Source organism: Pinus tabuliformis, chromosome 1_2, assembly GCF_031772625.1.
Source record: "Pinus tabuliformis cultivar Carrire ecotype Pingquan chromosome 1_2, CPIR1, whole genome shotgun sequence".
Classification (NCBI taxonomy): domain Eukaryota; kingdom Viridiplantae; phylum Streptophyta; class Pinopsida; order Pinales; family Pinaceae; genus Pinus; species Pinus tabuliformis.
Genome location: NC_142298.1, coordinates 1,001,140,091 through 1,001,164,611, shown reverse-complemented (window position 1 = coordinate 1,001,164,611; position 24,521 = coordinate 1,001,140,091). Strand labels below are relative to the sequence as shown.

Below are 24,521 nucleotides of genomic sequence, written 5' to 3'. Positions count from 1 at the left end.
TTGCAACTTACATACATAATTGAAGTTGTAAGTTCATCCTATTGGCATTCAAACATGTTCATGAACATCTCCAATTGGCAGTTCATGAGAGCCTTAAAAATATCACTTTGTCGATAGGCATATAATACCATGTATAATCATGTAATCAAACAATTAAATCTTGAAATAGTAGCCTAAGCCACTTATTATAAACCACACCCAATATATATAATATAATATTATTAAAACCAAACACACCCATATGCTACTTTTAGTCCATATTTTTAGTTTTTTAGTTCGAAACATAAGAGTCTAGGTATAAAAACACAAACACTAGTATACATGTGATGAAGTATAGGGTTGGGATAGATTAGGAGTGAAAATGATAAGGTTTTATTCAAAAATTATGTACTTCAAGAACAAAAATATTGTCATAATAGGAACAAAACATCCTCAAAGTATAATAAACAAGATTATTTATAGTTTACGATGTTTTTATGGATGCATTTTATTTGTTTTTGACATTCTTCATGCTTTGAGTGTTTGGTGAGGTTCTTGTATATTATTGCATCTTCTTTTGATATTGGAAGCTTCAACATCATATACTGTGTCGATTAAATTCCATGAATTGTTATTTAAAGTTTGTATTATAACTTCCCAAATATATCAATCATTTTGCACCTACCACAATATCCATTTCATCATGTGGTAGAGGGTAGTGTTATGTTTATAGTTCCAATTTTTGTATTTGAATTGAAACCTTATAAAATTTTCCTACTTGAATTTTTTCCCATTATAAACCTTGATAGTGAGGTACTTAGCAAGGTACATAAAGAAATTAAGTTGTCTTGCAAGAGTAATATTCATGAAATTGTGGTGACTCCCATAATCTACTAATATTATGATTTGTTTTCATTTTAGGCTTCCTTTTATCTTGAACATATTTTTTTTCCTTTCTTCTGTAATTTTGAGACTATTATGGATAGTAATTTTCTTTCTTAATTTTGGTGGGTATATCGAACTATAGGGGTTTGGGTGTTCTCTCCTTGTAACAATTCCTTTCAGTTATCTTCCATAGGAGTTTGTATTATGCAGGTGATTGATGGCAATGCCATTTTCATTGAGTTTTCATCTTCATCATTGTCCATCTTGTCTTCTTGATTAACATCCTACACCTCCTTCCCATCTATAATTTTACAGTGATATGTGTGGTTGGTTGCATATTTATGGCTCTTGGCCCATCTTTGTGCATATTTACAATATTTTTTTCCTTTTATTTCATTTCGCCATCAAATTTTCTATAAGAAGAGCTAGTGCCTTTTTTGGATTCATATATCTAATATTTTTGGGCCTTTGTGTCCCAATGTCCTTTTGTCTCCATGGAAGGGAAAATTGCTTTCTTTTCAACATGACCAGGTTTTATCAAAGTTTGGTAATAATGATATTTCACATCTCTTCTCTACAACTATTACTTTATGAAATGCATCTTCTCGAGTAACAATGTCATGTAGCTTTAGCTCATTCTCGATGTGTGGTTTTATTATAGTAATATAATATTGTACCAAACATATTGTTGATAATCTAGGTATTCTCATAGCTAGTTCTTTCCATTCACGTGTGAATTCATCCACCTTTCCTCATTGGTGTAACCTAGTGAAATCTATGAAAAAATTCTCTTCTTTGATGCCCTAAAATCATTTGAAGAATCCATCCTTAAATTTTTTCCAACTTATTGCATATGCTTATTTTTTCCACCATATGTAACAATTGTATGCATTTCCATCCAGTTGCATAGATGCATATATGATCTTTTCATTGTCATTATAAAAGCTACAGATATTAGAATATTCTTCTTCCTTATTGAACTAGGCCACACCTTATTTTTTCTTTCTATCGTATTTTAATAATTCCATTTTTTATTAGGGAGGATATTAAAAAAAGGTTGGCTATATGGTTGGTATTGGCTTTGGATCATCATAACATCATTAGGTTATTTAATTGCGGGTTTGGAATATTATGCGAAGTCTAAGGTACATTTAGTTGAGGGTTTTGCATGTGAGGAAAGTTAGGTGAATTATAGATTTTAGAAACGTTTTATTCTAGATTGGATATGTTTTGTGACGGAGAAAAACTAAGTAGAAGCATTTCTAATGAGGTGAATTTTTGTTGTAATTCAACATGATTTTTTCCAACCATTGTCTTTAGCTCTGGTTGATCGTATTGTATAAAATTGTGATTTTGATTGATATGTGGTTCTAACTATGCATGTTTATCCCTTAATCCCTTCTCAAGTACATCATCCCATTCATCCATCTATGCCAACTTCTTACTAAACATGCTCATAATCATTGTCCTGAGGACCAATGACATTTTTTAATCTACTTTGATATTATTTTTAAGTAATAATTTTCCTTAATTTTATTTTAAAGTTTAATTAATTAATTTTATTTATATTTTTTAAATCATAATTTATATATTAATATTATTATAGTGATAGTACATTAATTAATTATCTTAATTAAATATTGATTAAGTATATTAATTATTAACTACTCATTAGTATTGGCTATTTTATTAATAATATATATTAACTAATTACTAACTATACTATTCCACTATATTAATTATCAATTATTATTACATCAACTTAAGTTAGTAACTATAATATTATTTAACTATACTATTTACTAGTACAACCACATTAAAAATATTAATGTGGTTGATAAATATAACCAAAAAAAATAATTGCAATATGAAGAATGCCTTAAGAATGCACACATTTATGTGATTAACCATGTATAAAATGGTTTTGGTTCAACTTTAAGTTAACAAAAAAAGGGAATTATAAAATAATGTTATAAATAATAATGAGGAGAAGAACTTATTAGAATTGGAATAATCTCCAATCCCTAGGAAATTGGTGGGTGGGAGCCCATACTAGTATAATTTTTTAAATTTATTAAAAGTAATAGACCATTTTTCCAAATAAAATTTGCTTATATATAAATGAATGTTATAAATAATAATGAGGAACTTATCATGGAGGACTTATTAGAATTGAAATAATCTCAAATCCCTAGGAAATTGGTGAGATGAGAGCTACTCATAGCGACTCACATAAATCTAATTTTTAAAATTTATTAGAAGTCAATGCAACCTAACAAACGCTTTAATACACTACAACTCTTGATAAGCATTAAAACTAAGCATATGTTGAGCATATTCCTTTCACAATCAATTTGTAGTCTAACTAATATACAAATGACCGTGTATTTTTTTTAGTGATTTTTTCTCTAAATTGGATAGAGTTTTTTTAATGATCATAAGTTTAAGGCATTTAGTTTATAGAGATTAAGTGGTTAAGGAAATTTTCATTGTGTTAAACCTATTTATGCTTTCAAAATTACATTTTAAACGACAAAAATCATAACACTACTAGAAATTGTATTTCCAAATTCCAACAAAAATTCATTTAGTTTATTAGTTTGTTCCCTTTCAATTATTATACTAACAATACAAAATTTTAATTATTCTTATTTTATTCTAGATTAATTTTTTTTGTTTTATTATATTTTGAAAAAGTTACTTCTATGAAAACAAATTACCATTGTAATTTATTTTTATTTTGATATATGATAGAATATGCCATGTGCCCATGGTTTACTCAAACCATGGGTTTATGAACAACCTAGAGTAAAAGTTAAAATTTACTTTCCCTTTTTCTTAATCTTATTTTTCTAATACCATGAAAAAATATAATGAGTTGTTTAAATCACCAAATATTATGTAAAAGTGTATAGGTAATAAATAAATAAATATAATTAATTTTAATATTTAAATAATGAATATTATGATAGAATCTCACTATAAATACCTAGGTTGGAGTTACACAAAATGACATGTCTATTCACTAATTAATTAATTATTATGTTATCATGTGGTTGGTACAATGGAATATCAATCCCTCTATTCAGTTTCAAAACCAATAAGGAGAATCTTTGGCACATCATAATAAAGCTCAAGGAATAGACTCCCCACCCTCATGAAATCTCAATTCTTACCAAGTCATAAATTCCTAGCATATATAGAGTTGTTAAATATACTCTTAATATTATACTGATTTACCAATTTATTATAGAAATTATAAATAATAATAATTATAATCATATTTTATATTTATAATGAAAATACATTTATTAACCTACATTTACACTAATACATTTTTATTATATATAAAATTTTACTTTAATTAATAAATATTAATAAATGATAAAATGCATTAATACTAAAAAGAATCTCTTATATTCCCATTTGCAACATCATAATTGGAAAAAAATCTATTGACCTCAACATTTTACATATCAAACTCGTAAATTCTCTCATAAACATATAGATAGTGAAATCAAAAGTAATGATGACCATAATGATACTTTCATCTCTACAACATTATATATCATTTATATCATTTAGTATAAATTTAAGAAAAGCAACCACTTTTCTACTCACTTTGCTTCACTATTTTAGAATTTATCTTCACTATCAATTTTAGAGAAATTAAAGCAACATATTATATATTATTTTATAGGAATATAAAAAATAAATCCCAAAAATTATTTAAGTGAATTTGTTTTTTATTTTAGTAATTTGTAATTTATTTATATTATTAATTTATTTAATTAACCTATTAAATTAAATGGATAATGACCATGTTATGTTATAAAGTATTATACAGTTAATAAGATTAAAAATTTAAAATATATATACACACTATCAATTCCAACTAAATTAAACCAAAAAATTGCATATATCTCCCGTATTATGCAGATAATAAGATTAAAAATTAAAAATATATATACACACCATCAATTCCAACTAAATTAAACCAAAAAAAAATGCATATATCTCCCTAAATTCTCATTCCCTTAGTACGTGCAAAATTAGTTTAATAAGAACATTAAGGATGTGGTCTTAGAGATATCAACATTTCTCATATGAGAGCATTTTCGATTCACAATGCATTGGTAATCTCGTCCACCTATCATTATTATCAATGTTTTTATTTTTTTTATGTATAGTTTATGAAAGTGTATTGAGACTAGTTTTTAATATCCACCAATTAGAAAATTACTTAAGATCTCGTGCGCCTATTATTATTGTGGTAATATGTGTATGCATTTATGGCTTTTCCTTTATTATCTATCACAGCAGGAACCCATTCAAAATATACATTTATTTAGAGTTGCACAAGTAGTGATAAGTAATTATGCCGTAAGGCGTTTCCCTCTGAAATCCATCCCCTTTTTGCCTACGTGTCATCCTTGGACACCGTACGATTAGATGTTAGACGGTTACAAACACTTGAATCGTCAATCAAAACAGTTAGTTATTGAGGCAGTCCAGGTAATGAAGAGCGCGGGGTGCCAAATCGCCAATCCAGAGGTAGGTTTCTCCAGTGGTGTTCTCCAGGTGGGCGTCAGGACTTGCCTCTCCTGGATCCCTCCAGGCCGCTCTGGATCCCTCTGAATCATCCATGCGTTATATTGTAGAGGTTGGCAACAAACCCTTGCGTAGTGCCTTTGTTTGGAAAACCAGTAGGTCTAGATGCCACCGCTGAACATACGACAATTGAATTAACACAGAGAAGCTAAAACAATGGTGTCAATGGGATTCACTCACACAGAAAGGCGGCTTCATCAATTGATGTTTGCTGACCGTGACTATGATAAACTCGATGGAACTGGAGACAGGGCATCTCTTTCTCTCAAGGACAACGACAACACCAAGCCTCTTGTGATTGTTGACAACTGTTTGGAGAGGGGGTATTCTGTGGTGATTGTTCAGTGTAAAGACAGACCTAAGCTTCTCTTTGATATTGTTTGCAGCTTGATAGATATGGAGTATGTTGTCTTTCATGCCACTATAGACTCTCAAGGCCCACAAACTTTTCAGGTATATCTCCAGCAACTACAAGGGACTTGATTTTTCATAGGATCTTTGTTTTTTTTCAAATGTTTATTTCCTAATTTGATTTTGTTAAACCAGGTATAGGTGGTTTCAGATCACATCCCTAATGAGATTAATATTGAATCTAAATTAGGTTAAATAAGAGTTGGGGTATTTATTTCCGTTCTTCTCTTTTGTGATACAGGAGTACTACATCAGGCATACTGATGGTTGCCCCGTGTATTCAGAAGTAGAGAAGCAGCGTGTGATTCAGTGTTTGGAGGCTGCCATTAGACGAAGAACATCAGAGGTATGAGTCCAAGGATCGAATCCATGGTGGAAATTTATTCAAAACCCTACGACTTGGGATTCCCGGTGCATTCAAATTTGATCCTTTTTAAATTTTAGTCAGCTTAGTGTGAGTTTTGTTGATGATATTTTGTGAATGCAGGGTATGCGACTGGAACTCTACACCAACGACTATGTTGGGCTTCTGTCGGAGGTGAATCGCATATTTAGAGAAAATGGGATGTCAGTTACAAAAGCAGAGGTGTCAACGCGGGGTGATAAGGTAGCTGACGTGTTCTATGTGACTGATACAGCTGGAAACCCCGTTGATGCCAAGACAGTAGAAGCTGTTTGCCAAGAAATTGGACTAACAATCTTGCAAGTAAAAGACGACTGTATGCATACAAAATCTCCTCCAAGGGAACCTGCCATCCGATTCTCCCTTGGTGATCTCTTCAAATCAAAGTCAGTGCGTTTTCTCTACAGTCTTGGATTGATAAAATCCTATTCTTAGATGTTGTATTTTGGGCCTCTTGCAATGGAATTAAGTAATTTCCTTTGAAGGTTGTATGTATGGATGATGGTTCTCTAAAAACCATCGTCATTCATCTGTTTTCCACTGTGACAATTACCTTGCTAAAGACAAAAATTGGGTACAACAATGCCAGGATCTGGAAAGCACAATACCACTGGGATTTGCCAAATATGATTTGTTGATCATCGAACAGAAGACCAGCAATGGAAAACTATTCACCACACTGGCCGAACATGGCCCTATCATTTGATGACCCAGGAATTGCGAAATTGACCTCATCATAGAGAAGTGTGCAAAATTGGTAGATCTGAAAGAAGACAACACTAATTATAGTGGTGGTAGGAGAAAGGATATAAATCCACCTAATCTAGAATTGCTTATACAAGTTGTGCAAATTACAAGCTGATAAATAGTCTTTGTTCTACAGAATGACAACTCTTCAAACTACACAGGTAAAGACCATTGATGAATCACAGTGTTAACATAGATTCTAGTGCTTGACATAGATTCTTAGCACTTCTTGGCCTTGTAGGAAGTAAAATACGCCTTTTAGCCACTGGAGGTTTCCTTTGAAAAGTAGAAGGCACGATCCCAAGTCTATTTGCAAATATTGGGCAGACTGATGGAGAAGGCGTTGGATTCTGGACTTCTTGCTGAACATCTGAATTTGAAAGGAGTGTGATTTGGTAGGAGATTGGTACAGCACGAGGTGACAATTTGGGGCAGTTGCTGGTATTTTTTGCTTTCCTTCATCGAATAGGAAGTGCACCCCACCTTTCTGTTTAGAGATTCCTAGTTGGTGGTATGTTTTCACTGGATCAGCTAATACAGTGCTTCCCCCTTCTTTCTTAAATCATTTGAATCCACTGGCACTTCTGATCACTTGCACTTCTTATACCGTTGTATTGATGATGTAAAATATGTAAATAATTGTATAGAAAATTGAATGGAGTTGGCCTCTGGATGATCATAGTTCATTGTTTGTGATCGACTTGACTGGGGGTTGGCCTCTGTATAGCTCTGTATCCTCTGTTTCTTTATCAGCCCATAATAATAAAAGTTTATTACAAATGTGTGTGGTTCTTGTTTGTGCTATTGTTCTTTGTATTATGTTTGGCACTTTTTATGAAGTAACCGCGATGATGATACTTCAGGTATTTCGTGGCAATGTTGATTTTCTCTGTCTGATTTATAAGATTTCTGTTGTTATTTCACGGGAGGTTGCTATGCACTGTATCATCTTCAAGTGCAGTCGAGGATAGTTAACAACAAATCGTGAACTCCTATGGAAAATGAGCTTTCAAAGGATCTAAAGAAAGTGAATTCTCAAGGAATTTATGTCTTATTTTTAAAACTAGGGTTTTAAGTATATCACAATGTTCTTTAAATGTCCTCAAGTCAATGGTAATGGTTGTTAGAGAGCCGTGGACTTACAGGAATGAAGAATAATGAATTTCAAGAAAATGTTGTGTTCAAAGATATCTTTACAGTGTTGAAGTACAAGTAAGCAATGCTTGACACAAAATGGATAACTAAATAATTTTAATGATAAGACAATCGGTATGATTTATATATGGCTTAAAATTAAAAGTAACTCATCTAAAATAGGAAAAACAATCAACGTTAATCATCTTAAATGCATTTGGATCTTCATCTCAGATACTTTGATTTGCAAAGCTTGGGGACCTATCTTAGATACTTCGACTTGCATAACTTGGGGACCTTGGACGAATCTAACCAATTAGTAATTTGACCTTCCATTGTGAATCAACAATATCCATAAAAGGTCAAATTGTATGATGAAATTGATGTTTCAAAGCTCATTTGTCAACACAACTATCTGAAACTTTTTAGAGGTGAAATTTTCTTATGTACACTCTACCATGATTGCAATTTTTTAAATCCAAAACATAGTTCAAAGTTTCGTAAACTTGTCTTTTGTTAATGACTTTGCAAAAATATTAAGGATGCGATCACTTATCTTGCAATAAATAAGATTCACAATATCTTTATTTTGTCAAATAATGGGCATGAAGCCTCCACATACACTATTTTATTATGAACAAGAAGATTCACAATATCTTTATGTTTTCAAATAATGGGCATGAAGACTCCACATACACTATTTTACTATGAACAAGAAGATTTTGTATTGCATAATACATTGGAATCTATTGCTCAAACGAGAAGCCAACCTCATCCATTATGTGGATTCACATTGATTTTGTCAACATTAAATGCACCCTTATATTCAATTTTAGTGGTCAATAGTTCTGCCTGCTTCTTACAAGACCAAAGTAACTGACTAGTTTCATATTCTTAATGCAGTACTTCATACTATGCTAATATGTATCTTTCATAAACAATCCTTTTTGTGGCCTCTAAGCAGCTCTCTTTCATATCCTACATGGATTTGTAGACCACACTAACATCAAATAATATATCAAATCTGCTATGAATCAAGTAAATGAGGCTCCAGTAGTCTTCTTGTAGAGAGTACCATTAATTTTCAAAGGCACACTCAGTCAATTTCTCTCTTGATTGATATGGTGCCAAAAATGGTTTATAGTGTTCCATCCTAAACATGTATAATGAATGGCGATTTATATTTAGGTAAATAAATATATTGTTATCCATTTGCAAAACTTGCTTCCATAAGGAAAAATACAACACACTCAGGTTTGTAATTCTAAATATCTCTATTTATTGTTTTTTCAAACCCAAAATTAGGTTGACACTACTTCAATTTATGATTAAGTCACCAACATGTAAGTATTGTCGCTTGCACATTTATGATTAAGTCACCAACATGTAAGTATCATCATTTGCAAAATATAAACACTACAATCAAATTCATGATGCTTGAAACCAAAACTAATAATCAATCAATCTTCTTATACCACACTATGGAGGCTTGCTTCAAAGTGTAAAAGGATTTCTTTAGTAGGATGTATGTTATAACTCTTATACAGAATGAATAATGTGTGAAAGAATAAGTAGATAAGAGTTCATATTTGCAATAGGTGCAAAGATTTCAATGTAGTCAACATGAATATGATCTTGTTGAGAGAAGATTTTTGTCACAATTAAATTTATGTTTCTCAATAACACTTGCAGATGGTAAATTTAGTCTTATATACCATTAGACATTTCATCACATTCTTTCTTTATGCCTGGGGAACTAAGTCTCAACTTTTATTTTTCATCAAAGGAATTGCACTCTTTAGTCATATCATTCTCCCATTTAGATTAAACTTGTGCATCTGAATGTCTATTGAGATCAATTCCTTTAGGATACATGCCATGAAAGCAACACTAACACACTATTTCTATCAAGTCTTTCTTGAGTCATTTATCGTACCTACATTAACATTGACAACTTCAATTGTCTTAGTCAACCATTAGAGAAGACAAATGTCCCTTATAGATGGAATTTTTGTATCAGATTCACCATGAGAATTCATAGTCAAATGATTAGATAAGCCATTGCTTGTAGTCAATTATATTGGAAAAGATCCACTCGAAGTGAAATCCGTTACACTAGTTGATTGCCTAGTGGAAAAGCTAGTCAATGCATTAGTTAAGGTTGTATAATAATATGCTGATATAGAATTTGTCCTAATCTCAAATGCATCATTGCTTAATAATCCATATGGGGACTTTAGTTTGGCAATCCTTGGAAGTCTACTTGTTAAAAGACAACATCCCACCTGCAAATAACTTTTCATTTTATTAGAATGAACAATTTGTAGGCATTTGCCAATTTGTAGCAATTTGTAACCTTCATGGCCAACCTTCAAGCAACAAAATTTGTTACAATTAGATGATTTATCAAATAAAGAACAGAGCTTCATACATGTATGATTTTTCTTTTTGCAATCATGACTCCCATCATGACCTACCAAGTTTTGGCATTCCTCCAATTCATTTCCTTGGTGTGATTCAAGAGAGCAATATGTGCACTTTTCATCGCAACAATGGTTACCAGAGGAATGGCCCTTCTCTAGAACACATCACCAAAAACATATAGAACATTTACAAACACATATAGAGAGTCCCTGTTTTAGTTCTGCAAGTGATAAAATTGCCTCCAGTTGCAACTTTTGTACATCAGCATTCCCAGAAAATTTTGCAGTGTTGCAGTGAAGCCACTTTTCAAAACGATCGCGCCGTCTATCAGACAATGCCACTAAGAAATCGAGAAATTTAGAGTGCCAAAAATCACCATTTTTGCCTCTCCTTTCCAAGACACATTCTAGTTTCGATCTGTGACGATACAAAATTTTGCCATTTGACATAGATTCATCCAGAGCTGCAAGCTCCAAGCCAGTGTCCTGCAAATCTAGAAGGAGATCCCCAATTACCATTGGAGCGTCACTTACCTCTTCCTCTAAGTCAAATTGGCAACCTCCAAACATTGAATCATGATTAGATAAGCCATTGCTTGTAGTCAATCATGCATGGATTCATTTGACTATGAATTGGCTCTGGATAATACAAATGTATTTCCTGCATTCCAAATTGTGGTCAAGGAGATTTACACTAATGTGAGAAAGAAAATGTTGAATTCAGATTCCTATAAGTCTCAATTGTCTCTCAACAGAGTTAATATTATGGATGTATATGGAGATGGGGATGGAGTGGAACCACCCAAGACAAAGAATTCTTGCTGCTGAGGATTCAGAGAAAAAGCTCCTTTGTTTCTAGGCCTTCTTCAAACAATTGTCTGTGTGTCCTTAATTGGAAGAACAAATATGCAACATAAGCTATTAGCATGATGATGCTGCTGATTCTAGACAGTGGTGATGTTGATACAACTGCTTCACTATATGCCATAGATTGTTGAAGGGCCAAGGGTGGCATGAGACACAGTGAAGCCATCATGAGAAGACTGGAGTCGATTCCAGAAATAACCTACATCATATAGCAATACAACACCCATGGTTAGGCCCTAATGAATGAATATCATGAGCAAGTCGGACTTGTTTTGGTGGCCTAGGTTGTTAAAGAAAAACTAAAAATATATCACATGCCTTTTGTTCTTTTTTCATGTTGGCAATTCCTCCACAAAAGAGAGATGTGCCAAGCACAAAAATTAAGTTGGAAAGCACAGAGCCTAGTAGAGAATACTTGACCACATTGGTCTTGCCATGGTAAAGTGCAAACAATGTAATGAGCATCTCTGTTGCATTTCCACATGTGTCGTTGAGCAGCTCGCCAACTATAGGAGAATTAATTAACAATATATTTGCATCAGTTACTTCGAAATGTCAAACACTTTCTCATATATATCAATTAGCTCATATGTTGTATCCACAAATATGAGTACATAGTCCATATACATATAAGAATCTCACTTGTTGGTCCAGTGTAGAATGCAATTTGTCTGCAACAATTTACAACAAAACATCAGATTGTAGAACCAACAAACATAATATTTTATGAAGTCACTGCACTGCAGTGACCATTCCAAGTGTATAAACAATTGCAGTACAAGGTATAGATTACACGTAACCTATGTACATATACCATGCAATTTTTCGCTTACTCGGTGACAAAGCCTATACGTTCAGCAAGAGCTGCAAGGCCAAGCAAACTTATGATGAACACCCAAACCTGCAAACAAAAGAATGTGGAAAATGATGCCAGAAAAACTTACAAAAAATGTCAGAAATGATAAACTTTCAAGTAGCATGAACCCTTCGTCCTTTCTATTGATAAACTTATAGAAATGATGCTACTTTCAATAAAGAGCTTGAAAGACAACTTGTTATTGTTATATTGCTTACAATAGATGGGCTAGAGCTTCCATTTCTAGTTGCTCTGTTTCTTCCACTCAAAGAGGATGCGTTCATTTCCATCACGTTTTCCTCCAACATGGTTATCTGCAGTGTTTGCATCCATATTCAAATTAATGTTGTTCACAGGCCTAAGACATTGATACCTATTTCCAACATCCGCACTTAAGGTCCACAAAACAGACTGCTCTGCCTTGTCATGATTATAATCTGCCAAGTATATCTGTTCAACAACATTCAACAAAAACTATGGATTAGGGGACCACCATTGTAAACAACTCTGTTGTAGCCCATAATGCCCAAGATCCTGGCATTCCGAAACCCTGAGTTAAGGTGGTTTATAGCATTGCAGTGAATAAGACTTCTCTACATATCCAAAGGAGAGGCTATATTAAACAATGAAACTAAAAGGAAAAGGGAAATAGAAAGTTTTACCTGGTCCCATTCTTTATCCCCATGTTTCAGAGCATGTCTGGCATTCCGAAACCCTGAGTTAAGGTGGTTTATAGCATTTCGGTGAATAAGACTTCTCTACATATCCAGAGGAGAGGCTATATTAAACAATGAAACTAAAAGGAAAAAGGAAATAGAAAGTTTTACCTGGTCCCATTCTTTATCCCCGTGTTTCAAAGCATGTATGGTGGCCTTGTATATCGATATGGATACCTAGTTGTTGTTCGCGTGAATTCATTTGTTTAACTTCACCTTCAACTAGGCAATCTTTAAGGTATCTAAACAAGTTCAATGGATATTTATGACTACTTTTATTCTATTTCATAGCCACTTTAACCCCCGAATAGGGTTTTTGGCATGGCTTCCTCAATTCAAACTCATTATCATCGACCCTTACTTTCAAAAAAGCCCATTCACATTTCAATATTCTTCCACACACTATGCCTTACGGCGTTTCCTTTGCAACATTAGGTGCAAATGCTAGTTAATACGTCTCCCAGAGACACCCATCTTAATAAACCATATACATTTCATTCTACAGCCAATGTGGAGTGAATGCAGGGTGGTATTTTAGTTATTATTTGACTTATATGTCATCCTGTTTAAAGAGTAAATAAGTTACAAAATAATTTATTGACGGTTTTATTCATTTTACTATATTTTATACATTAAAGGGTTATTTCTTGTTTTATGAACTTTTTACAATTAGTTATAATAAATATATTATTACATAGTATATATTTATATTAACAAATAATAGTAAATAATTATTTGTATTTATTAGTGTTAATTATAATAAATATTAATATTTTTTTATAATTTATTTGTAATTTCAAGGATTAATTTAAAGCCTACTAAATAATGATTTAGAAGTATCTAAACATTCAAAATCACTTAAAAATTATATGTATTTTGAACCACATCAATTCATATTTTTTGTTATCTTGTTTTTCACTAGTAACATATGTTGGAAATCGAGAGGCTTTATAGTTTAATCTGGATTTCCTTATCCATAGTAATTGCTTGTGAAATTATTTGAGTTTTTATTAAAAAAAAATTATGATTTTTTTCATCAAATTATGACTATAACATGAACATGAATATCACATAAACAAAAGATCACAAGATGTAGGCTCCAAGCTAGAGAAAAACCCCTCCAAGGGGAAAGCTCAGACAAATTGTTTTATTATAGAATTCGATCAAATGAGATATCCTAGACCCATAACCGTAGAAAGTTCCACTTCTAGATTTCATGTCAATCCCTCCTTCCTTCCAATAGATTCATCAACAAGAGATGTACAAGGCAAATCTTCCAAAAACTCTAGCTCAAGAACAAACCATTTCTTTCAAATTTCACCCTCCTCATCTTCTCTATAATCTCTACAATATTTTAGACTAAAAACATTCAAGTGCATGTCTCCACAAGAGCTCCATATTCCCTTAATTTATACAGTTCAGAGGGGGTGCGAATAGACATGTCCATTGGGGTAGAGCTGACTTGTCATAGTGGCGAACTTGGCACCTAAAGGTGTTTTTGTCCCAAAATTATATTTAAAAAATTATTTTTATTTTTATTTTACGATAGGTCCAAAATAGGACTTTAAATCTTTGACTAAAAAACTAGAAGAATGAAGAACATGCTTTTCTAGAAAAATAGTAATAATTTTCTTTTTCATTTATTTTTCTTTTTACATAAAATACACAAAGGTACAAATTATGAAGACTGAAACTAGTTACATTCTCCAACACTCCATCTTAACTAGGGAGGTATTTCATAATTATACAACCAATACAAGGATAATCTCAAACTAAAATATTTTCATAAGAAGAGTCAGAATGATAATCCATCTTTAATCATCAACATCATAACCAACATTGTCAACATAGTAAGGCCTTTAACTGACAAGATCTACTTATTTCAGAGCATAGTACTGAGAGGCTTTATGTGAGTTAGAAAATTAACTCTTAAGACACATATCCTATTTGAATTTTCACTAGGTATTTCCTTTTAGGACTATTGTTATCTTCGACTACCCATCCTCAAATAATTCCAGTCCTCTTCAACCATTCTTATCTTGGATACCTACCCAGTGCTGAAAGAGTGTCAGTCTACCTCCTATCCTAGATTCTTTGTCCTCAAGGAGTATCAATCTCAGATGTTGATCCAACCCTTCAGACCCCATTTTCCCTCCATGGCCTTCACTAGACATGCATAAAGTAGGCCTGGGCTAGTGCATGACACATGAAGAAGAGAATATGATGTCCATCTCACTCTCAACTAGAGAGGAGATCCTCATTCCCTCTTGATCAAGAAATATATCCTTCCTCATTTTCAAACATTTAAGGAGGCTTCTTAATCCATGTTAAGCATAGAGGATATTCCTTACTTCCTTTTAATTAGGACATCATAACCACAAGTTCTTTTAGCATGTATTCATCAATATATAAACTACTAGTCATTCATGAATATCTTCAACTAGATACATGGTTCCTTATTTTTTTTGCATATCATCAAATGAAGCTTTAGTCTTCCTGAAACCAAACAATGACAGGATTGATGCCATAAACCTTTCATATCAGTTTCATTTGTTAACAAAGGCATTATATTGAGCCAATTCAGGTAGAGCTAGGCATAGCTTCTTCTCATTATGAAAGTGATCTTCATCATCATATGAACATTAACTTATCATTTTGTACTTCTACCTTTCCACCCCAATATTATATAGGCATCTTGACCACATAATCTTCCAAGTATTACCAAAGGCGTCAACTCAATCCATATATTCATTAAATTGAGCTAAAAAGAAATAGTTGTAATACACATGGTTCAACTACCATTATGCATTTATGTAACATTCTTTTAGGTAGCAAAACCATATACTAACTAGATAACCAACACCAAAACATCAATAACATAATTATCCCAACATTATTTTGTTTTGTCAATATATCATATTCTGGTTACTTGTTTCCTTTAAGATGAACATCTTTCCACATATATGCAAAAATTCCTTCTCTGTGATTTTCACTTTTCAATCAAACTTCTCATGCAACGAGCTAATCAGAAAGCTACACTATATTCTACCTTGGAGTTTTCATTGTGAACTCCCTTTATTTCTTCAAGCTACCATATAAGATGTCGATCAAATGAGCTCTCCTTCCAGCCTCTTGACATGCTTTTGAAATATGACCTACCCGGTCTCCAAGCCATATCCCACACAAATAATCAATATCATAGTTTGTCAAATTATAACAACTTCTTGGAAAGGGTGTCAAATTTTTCTATATGCTCCCTCAGAAATCAACATTTCTTTGCAAACTTAATCTTCATATTACAACAAGATTTTACTTCATAGAACTCATCAACTAGAAGCTTCAACATTATGTACATCAGGGTCTTTAAAATTCCCTCTTTCCATCATCCTCATCATCATCAAGCATGGTTCTTTGTCAACTTTTTTCTTCCATACTTCTCATCTTGCTTCCTTTATTATGTATGGGCAATCATTTTACCAACAAGTACAACCAAGAAAAATATACAAAGACAAAAGAATGATGTCAATTTTGTCAATATAGGGTTTCCATGGATTCTCAAAGGCTATACTTCTAGGGTTTTAGTTACAAACCTTATATTTCTTTATCTAACCCTTATTATGATTTTGACTTTCAACAAAAACATTAACCCTAGGGATTTGACCTATGTTTCACTTTTACCGCAACCCTTATGAGGGATTTACCATGTCTCCTAGATTCTTCTTACAAAACCTAGATATCAAGAGTTAGGGTTTCCTTAGAGGGGATAATCTATTAGGGTCAGGGCTTTGATTACTGTATGGTTTTCTAATCCAAATCCCATCTAGGGTTTATGAACCTTAGGTACCAAAATCCTTTAAAAGTGTAAGGTCTACAAACCCTAGATTCTTTATCATGTAAAATATGCTACAAAACCCTAATGCATTTCATCTCAAGAACATGTGATATCTTTCTCTAGTAATTATGCAGACCCTTTACCCATCACAAGATAAAAATTCATATAACAATTATACATACCTCATAGAAAAATACTATGTAACTCTACTTTTGTTTATTACAGGGAACTAGGCACTATGAAATGAGCTCTTTTAAAAACCTATAGGCGCTCTTTTAAAAACATTTAGGTGCTACAAAATGAGATTGCAATGCTTCAAAAAATACTATGTTTTTGAATTTTGAAAGGCGAAACGAGTCAATCCCCTATAGAATCAATTCATCCATGGTTTAACTCAATTACAAACTCAAAGAAAATTCTCCTCATGCATATTCTTGTCCAGGATTTACATCAATCAAATTAATCGCCCAAATTTCAATTGAAGGAACAAATTTCTGCCTGCAAAAATAGAGGTGCTACAAAAGTAGCCCAAAGGTAAAAGTAAAAGGGGAATGCATAAACAACCACTTCTCACAATCAAATATTAATAGACATATAACATTACAAAGATGGTCAAAACAGATTCTGAAACTTAAAGAAGTACATACACAACTTGATTGGAAACAAGTGAGAAGAAACACATAGATTTATGAATAATACACAGTTTGCAGAAACTTCCTTAATATTCACTTCGTACCTACATAATCATAGGAAGGAAAAGAGTTTATCCTCCTCCCATTCGATGCTTCTTTTATTCACAACTTAATAAAATATCTTGTTTCTCCTTCTGTCCAAATGAGGGAAGTAAAAAAGACACTTTATGAGATAGAAAATAAATCCTAAACTCTAACTCTTAAACTTACTCCAATCCTACATTTACATTAGGTCTTTAGAATTCCAAAAAAAATAAATAACAAAATCAATTTGCTAGCTTAATAGGTGGCTAGTCCACCACATTGTCAATATCTACTCCATTTCTTCATCTTGAGCTCAGTTTAATGCTCCTACATCAGACTCCCTAGAAAGGAAAACTCATGAGCTCTTTCTCATAAGGTCCTCTATAAAGAAGCCTACCTTTTGTAGAGTTGCAACATTGATCCATGTAGAATCCTCCATCAGACAGTCCTTCAACCTCACCAAAAATTCTAAATATTCTCCCCCCTAGTGTTCTTTGCAACTCTGGTGTCCAAAATTCTCTCAGCATGTGGACCCTCTTTTATAGGCATCTGCTTCATCCAACTATGTTCACTAACTTCTCCACTCCTCTCATTTGTTGTAGGTGCACCTTCATCACTAGCTTGATAGGGATACAAATTAGCCACATAGAAAATAGGTGACATACCTATGCCTGTAAGTAACTCCAATTCATAAGAATTTGCATAAAATTTCTTAAGTACCCTGAAAGGTCTTATTTTCTTCATCTTTAGTTTATTATATTATCCTCTTGAGAATCTCTCCTTCCTCAAGTGGGCTAAGACCATGTACCCTACCTCGAAGTTTACCTCTTTTCTTCTTGAATATGCTCTTTGTTTGTACTTGTAGCTATTGCCATGTGTCAGGCCAGTCAGTAACTCCATAAGGAAAAAATGATTTGACTGTTCTATTCCATCAGGTAGGTCTTCATTATATACATGAGGGAGAGACTATTTAGTTCATCTCCCGATGACTGTTCATATTTCCTATTTATCTATTTACATAAATTCACCCAATCACAAGGATTAGGTGTCAACATTTCCCCCCTTAATCTAAAGGGATGTTGGTGAGTCCAAGCATCATTCTAAATCGTTCAAGCTTTTCTCTTCCAAGCGCTTTGGTGAAGATGTCTGAAATTTTCTCATTTGTGGAAAAATGACGGAGATGGATTGTTTTGGCCTCAACATGATGTCGAATCAAATGATATTTAGTATTGACGTGCTTCGTTCGATCATGGAACTTTGGGTTCTTGGCCAACTTTATTGTAGAGGTATTGTCAATCATGAGTGGAGTTGATTGTACTTGTTTTACCTGCAAATATTCAAGAATTTTCCTGAGCCACAAAATTTCTTTTGTTGCTTCAGCTGCTTCCATGTATTCTGCTTCTATTGTGGAATCTGCTGGAACTGATTGTTTGCATGATCTCCAAGAGACAGTTCCTAATCCAAGACTCATAGCATATCCTAAAGTTGATACCCCAGTTTCTTTGTCTCCATCGAGGTTTGAATCAGAGTATCCAATCAAACTAAAGTCATCCACCTGTGTATACTTGATTCCAAAGTCTTGAGTTCCCTTCAAGTACCTTAGAACTCTTTTTGCAGCAGACCAATGTCCCTCACAAGGCTTTTGCATAAACCTAGAGAGGATTCCAATAGAAAATGAAATGTCTGGTCTGGTAGTAGTTAGGTAGTTGAGACTTCCTACAAGCTGTCTATACTTTGTTGCATCCTAAAATTCTTTTCCTTCAATAAATGTGAGCTTTAAGTTTTGTTCCATTGGAGTAGTAAGAGGATTTCACTCTGTCATGCCAAACCTATTCAACAGATCTCCAAAGTATTTCTTTTGAGAAAGAAATATCGACTTTGGATGTTGGGTTACTTCAATGCTAAGATAGTAATGAACATAGCCCAAATCAGTTATTTCAAAACCTTTCCCCAATTCCTTCTTTATGGATGCAATGTAGCTTTCATTGTTCCCTGTCATCAAAATATCATCTACATATACCACAAGATATACAACTATTTTTCCAACTTTCTTGACAAATAAAGTTGCATCATCAAGATCAAAATGTTTGAAATTGAGTTTCAGAAGATGCTCAGTTAGTTTTTCATACCAGGCTCACGGTGCTTGTTTGAGGCCATACAAGGACTTCACAAGTTTGCATACTTTATGTTCATGTCCTTTGACGACAAATCCTTCAGGTTGGGACATAAAAACATTCTATTTTAGATCTCCATTTAAGAAAGCAGTTTTTACATCCATTTGGTGGAATTTCCAACCGTTCTGAGCTGCTAGTGCAAAGAGTGTCCGGATGGTAGCCCATTTTGTTGTGGGGGAAAAAGTCTCCTCATAATCGACCCCTTCCTTCTATGCAAAACCTTTTGCCACAAGCCTAGCTTTGTGCTTGTCAAGTGAGCCATCAGCTTTATACTTGTTCTTGTAGACCCACTTGCAGCCAATTGGTTTGGTTCCTAATGGAGGATCAACCAGCTTCCAAGTGCCATTCTTTATGAGGGAATCATACTTATTTTGCATCGCTTCTTTCCATTCATCATGAGAAGCAGTTTCTTTGAAGGAAGTTGGTTCAAAATCTGTAGACAAGTTCAATTCACAATCATAAGAAACATCCATATCAACAGGTGAATTAGAGTCATCTACATCACCTCCATTTTTCCTGTTTGAATTTCTGGTTCTTGTCTGTCCAACTTCATCAGGATGAACACTTTCAAGTGTCTTTGTCAGCCACTTTGGGGGACCTTTTTCATATGGTCCAGGTTGCTCAGTTGATTGAGTTGGGACTGAATCAAGATTGAGTCTCCAATTCTATCAATCACATCACTTAAAGCATCATCCGTTGTTGGAGTTTCATGTGGGGGAGAGTGTTCTTCAGAAGAAGAATCCACATGTTGATCTAGTATAGGAATCCCCCCTTCAAGATGTGGAATTTGATTATCAAATTCTTGAAATGATTTTTCTTTTGCGAATCTATCCAAGCGATCAAGTTGCCGCTCAACAACATTGTCAGTTTTGGATGATTCAAGGAAAATTACATCTCTAGATACAACAAAATTCTTATTTACTTCATCATAGAGGCAGTATGCTTTGGAGATGTTTGAATATCCCAGAAAGATACACTTACCACTTCTAGCACCAAGTTTGTTTCTATGCACCTTTGGTATCAAGGCATAACAAGTGGAACCAAAGACCCTGAGATGCTTTACCGAAGGAACATGTCCATACCACATTTCATATGGGGTCTTGTTTCTTATAGCATTAGATGGACATCTATTATTATATATGCAGCACATAGAACAACATTAGCCCAAAACATTATCTTTACATTTTTGAAGAAGAGCATGGATCGTACCATATTTAAGATTGTCCTATTCATTCTTTCAACTACACCATTATGTTGAGGATTATAAGGCACAGTTGTTTGATGTTTGATCCCATGTTGGCGAAGATAGTTTTCAAATTCATTTTATGTGTATTCATTTCCATTATTAGTGCGAATAGACCCAATATGAGATTGTGCATCATTTTCAATTGATTTATGAAAATTCTTGAATGTTTGAAAAGCATCAGATTTGTTCTTCAATAAATAAACCCAACACATTCCGGTGTAGTCATCAATAAATGTAATGATATATTTATTTCCATTTGCAGAAGGAACAGGCATTGGACCACATAAATCTGAATGAATGAGTTCAATTTTTCTATGTGCTCTTGAATGTGAATCATGAAAAGACAGTTTGCCATGCTTTCCTAGAATGCAAGCATCACATTGCTTAAGTTTCCTAGGAATTGTAGGCAAACCAGCAACACCATTTTTCTTCAACAAGCGGACACTGTCATAGTTCAAATGTCCAAATCTAGCATGCCATAATAAACTTGATGGAAGTGTACCTTCTTCATGATGAGAATTGTATGAGAAATGCTGTGCATGAGCAGAGGTTCCTTGCAGTTTGAGAATCCTTTAATCTTCTATTCCCCTCATGACAAGTAAGTGGTCAGATGCTTTTCTTACCTCAAGCTTGCCATCAAACATATGAATGGAGTGACCTTGCTGGCGGATGTGGACCAAGGACAACAAGTTTCTCTTGAGCTGTGGGAGATATAGAACATGATGTAGAAGAAAGTCTGGAAGACTAGGCAGTTTAAGCCTGATTGTGCCAAGCCCTGATGGCTTGATTTTTGATTGATATGCAAAGTATACTGCTCCATCAACATTGTCAGTGAAATCTTCAAAAAAATCTTTTCTATGAGTCATGTGGCAGGTTGGTCCTAAATCAAGCAACCAATCATTTTTCCAAGGAGCAAGTGAAGCATTAAATAAATCTTCATTTACTCCAATGTTACATTGTGCCACAACATAGTGAGAAGATTCAGGTGCTTTACCTTTGTCTGTATCATCAGTTTTAACTTTCTGTGGGTTTCCTTTTTGCTCCATTTTGTCCCATGGTAGCTTGCATGTAGAGGCATCATGTGATCCATTTCTTTTGCAGCAAATGCAGTGAAAATCTTCCTTTTCTCCTTGAGAATGTCTGCCCCCCCTGCCTATGAAATATCTTCCTCTTCCTCTTCGATCTCCTCTTCCTCTTGAAGAATCTTGAGCAAGATGTTTTTCTTTATGAGCAAGGCACACGACCTCTTTAGAAGATTCAAGGGTTGTCTTCTTTCCAAAAGCTTTCTCTCTTTCAACAAACGTTTTCACAAGAGAGTGAAAGGTTATATCTTTGAGATTTCCATTTGCTTGCAATGACTCAAGATAATTGGAGTAAGTAGGATAAAGTGCCTTGAGAAAAGTGATAAGAGGAATATCCGATTAAACCCTAGTGGATTTGATATCATGCATTATAGACTTAACTTCAGATGCAAGAGCAAGAGGATCATTATTTTGTAGTTCAAGAGTGAAGAGTTTAATCATGAGTTGAACAACTTCAAGTGCAGAATGTGAGTCATAGAGTTCTTTCAGCTTTTGTAAGGCTTCAAAGGTAGTTGAATATGAAAAAATATGGTGACTGACCTCTTCATTTACAGATGCTGTGATTAATGCATAAGCTTTGTTGTTCTTGTTTTACCAAATGACGAGCTTTTAGTCTGAGGTAGGCTATACTAGTTCATTGTCTCCGTCTCCGACACACTCCTTTCCACAACTCATTGAAAATGAGGGTGTGTTTTAGCATTCGGGACCATTCAGGATAGTTCTCCTTACCAGTGAGAACTATTCCCACCATGGATATGATTGAATGCATACTGTAGCAAAAAACTTCTATTGCAAAACTTGTACTCTTAATGGAAAAAAAAAATAAAGTTTTGATGTGACTGGACAACAAACTCAAATGTCAATTCACATTCATCTACACAACGTTAAAGTATAGAATATGGCAGTATACTAAGTCCAAAAAAATACCCTCAACAACATAAAGCACTGCATCCAGTAAAAGGCTGAAGAACATAGTCTAGACGTATTTGGACTCTCAATATCACAAGTTACAAGCCCTCTTAGAAATATATGAAGTCATCCCTTTGTCCATATCCATGCGGTTATACTTAAAATTAACCAAAAAATGTTGGTTTTCAAATAAGACTTTACTAGTCGACATTCAATTGTTGACTGTGCTAAAACTAGTCTATTAATGTTTTTTTTTTTTTTTTTTTAACTTCTCATGCTCCTTAGGTGCACAACAATATGGGCTTCGAATGTATAATGCTGTCAGGTGCATTACCTAATACAGAACCAGAGTGAACAGAGTTAAAAAATATGAAGTCTTCATGTGAAAAGAAAAGAGAATTCTAATCTGTGATACCATAGACCTCTGTTACCATCACCATGGTAGAAGGCGGCTTTCAGTGGCCAGTTTCTTCAATATCGGCCTATTATGAGGGGTCATCGCTGCTAATCGAATTCCCTTGGTTGTCACGCGAGGGGCCGAGCTTCATATGTTTTTGGGCCAGCAGAAACATTCATCGATTGCTTCTTTCTTGTCAGAAAATTACATTACAAACATTTGATGTCCCTCTGAGCACACGTCGAATACCTGAAAACAATGCCATTTCCGCTGTGGGGATAGTGAGCACCTGCAATTAGATTCGAAATGGATATGGAGAGCTACAGAAATGCAAAGAAGTGGTGCATTTCATTACGTTGTATGAGATTGATGTCATCAATAGCAAGACGCAAGGGTTTTTGGCCCTCTTTACAGGAGACAAGGAGAAATACGTGGTTTGAAACAGAATCGCAGGCCCTTCAAAAAAGAATTTAATGCACAATGCTTATTTTATGAAATGTTTATGGACAGTCAGGACAACGCTTCTTTTATGAAACGTTTATGGATAGTTAGGACATCTCTTTTTTTTATGAAACGTTTATGGACAGTTAAGACAATGCTTTTTTTTATGAAATGTTCATGGATAGTCCAAAGAGCATAGGTAAAGCTGCGTTTAGACTTGGCAGCGACTGTGGAGGGGGCAGGTCTGTATATATGGAAAATGGCAGACAGAGGGTGCAACTAATTGTATGGAGGAGCAGCGCAGGTATATGGAGAGCAGACAAGGGAGTTACAAGCGACATAAGAGCTAAAAAGGAGATGGCTTTGATACCATGTCAGGCCAGGAAGTAACTCCATAATGCAAAAATGATTCGACTGTTCTATTCCATCAGGTAGGTCTTTATTATATACATGAGGGAGACACTGTCCAGTTTGTCTCCCGATGACTGTTCATATTTCCTATTTATCTATTTACATAAATTCACCCAATCAGAAGGATTAGGTGTCAACAGTATGTAACTTCTATTTTATTTCCTCATGTAAGTCACTCATTTTTACTATAAAATCTTCACCGTCAACACTCCTTTGCTCAAGTTTTCTCAAATCTCTCAGTTCACAAACTCCTCTAGGGTTCATTTTCTTCTGCTCCTATT

The 24,521-nt window shown here is 33.9% G+C and overlaps 2 pseudogenes; one reads left to right on the top strand and one right to left on the bottom strand.

Moving 5' to 3' along the window:
• Positions 1-5,631: 5,631 nt before the first annotated feature.
• Positions 5,632-6,724, top strand: LOC149209465 (ACT domain-containing protein ACR4 pseudogene; annotated as a pseudogene).
• Positions 6,725-12,289: 5,565 nt separating this feature from the next.
• Positions 12,290-24,521, bottom strand: part of LOC149209464 (UDP-glucuronic acid decarboxylase 2-like) — a 34,534-nt pseudogene continuing 22,302 nt past the window's right edge.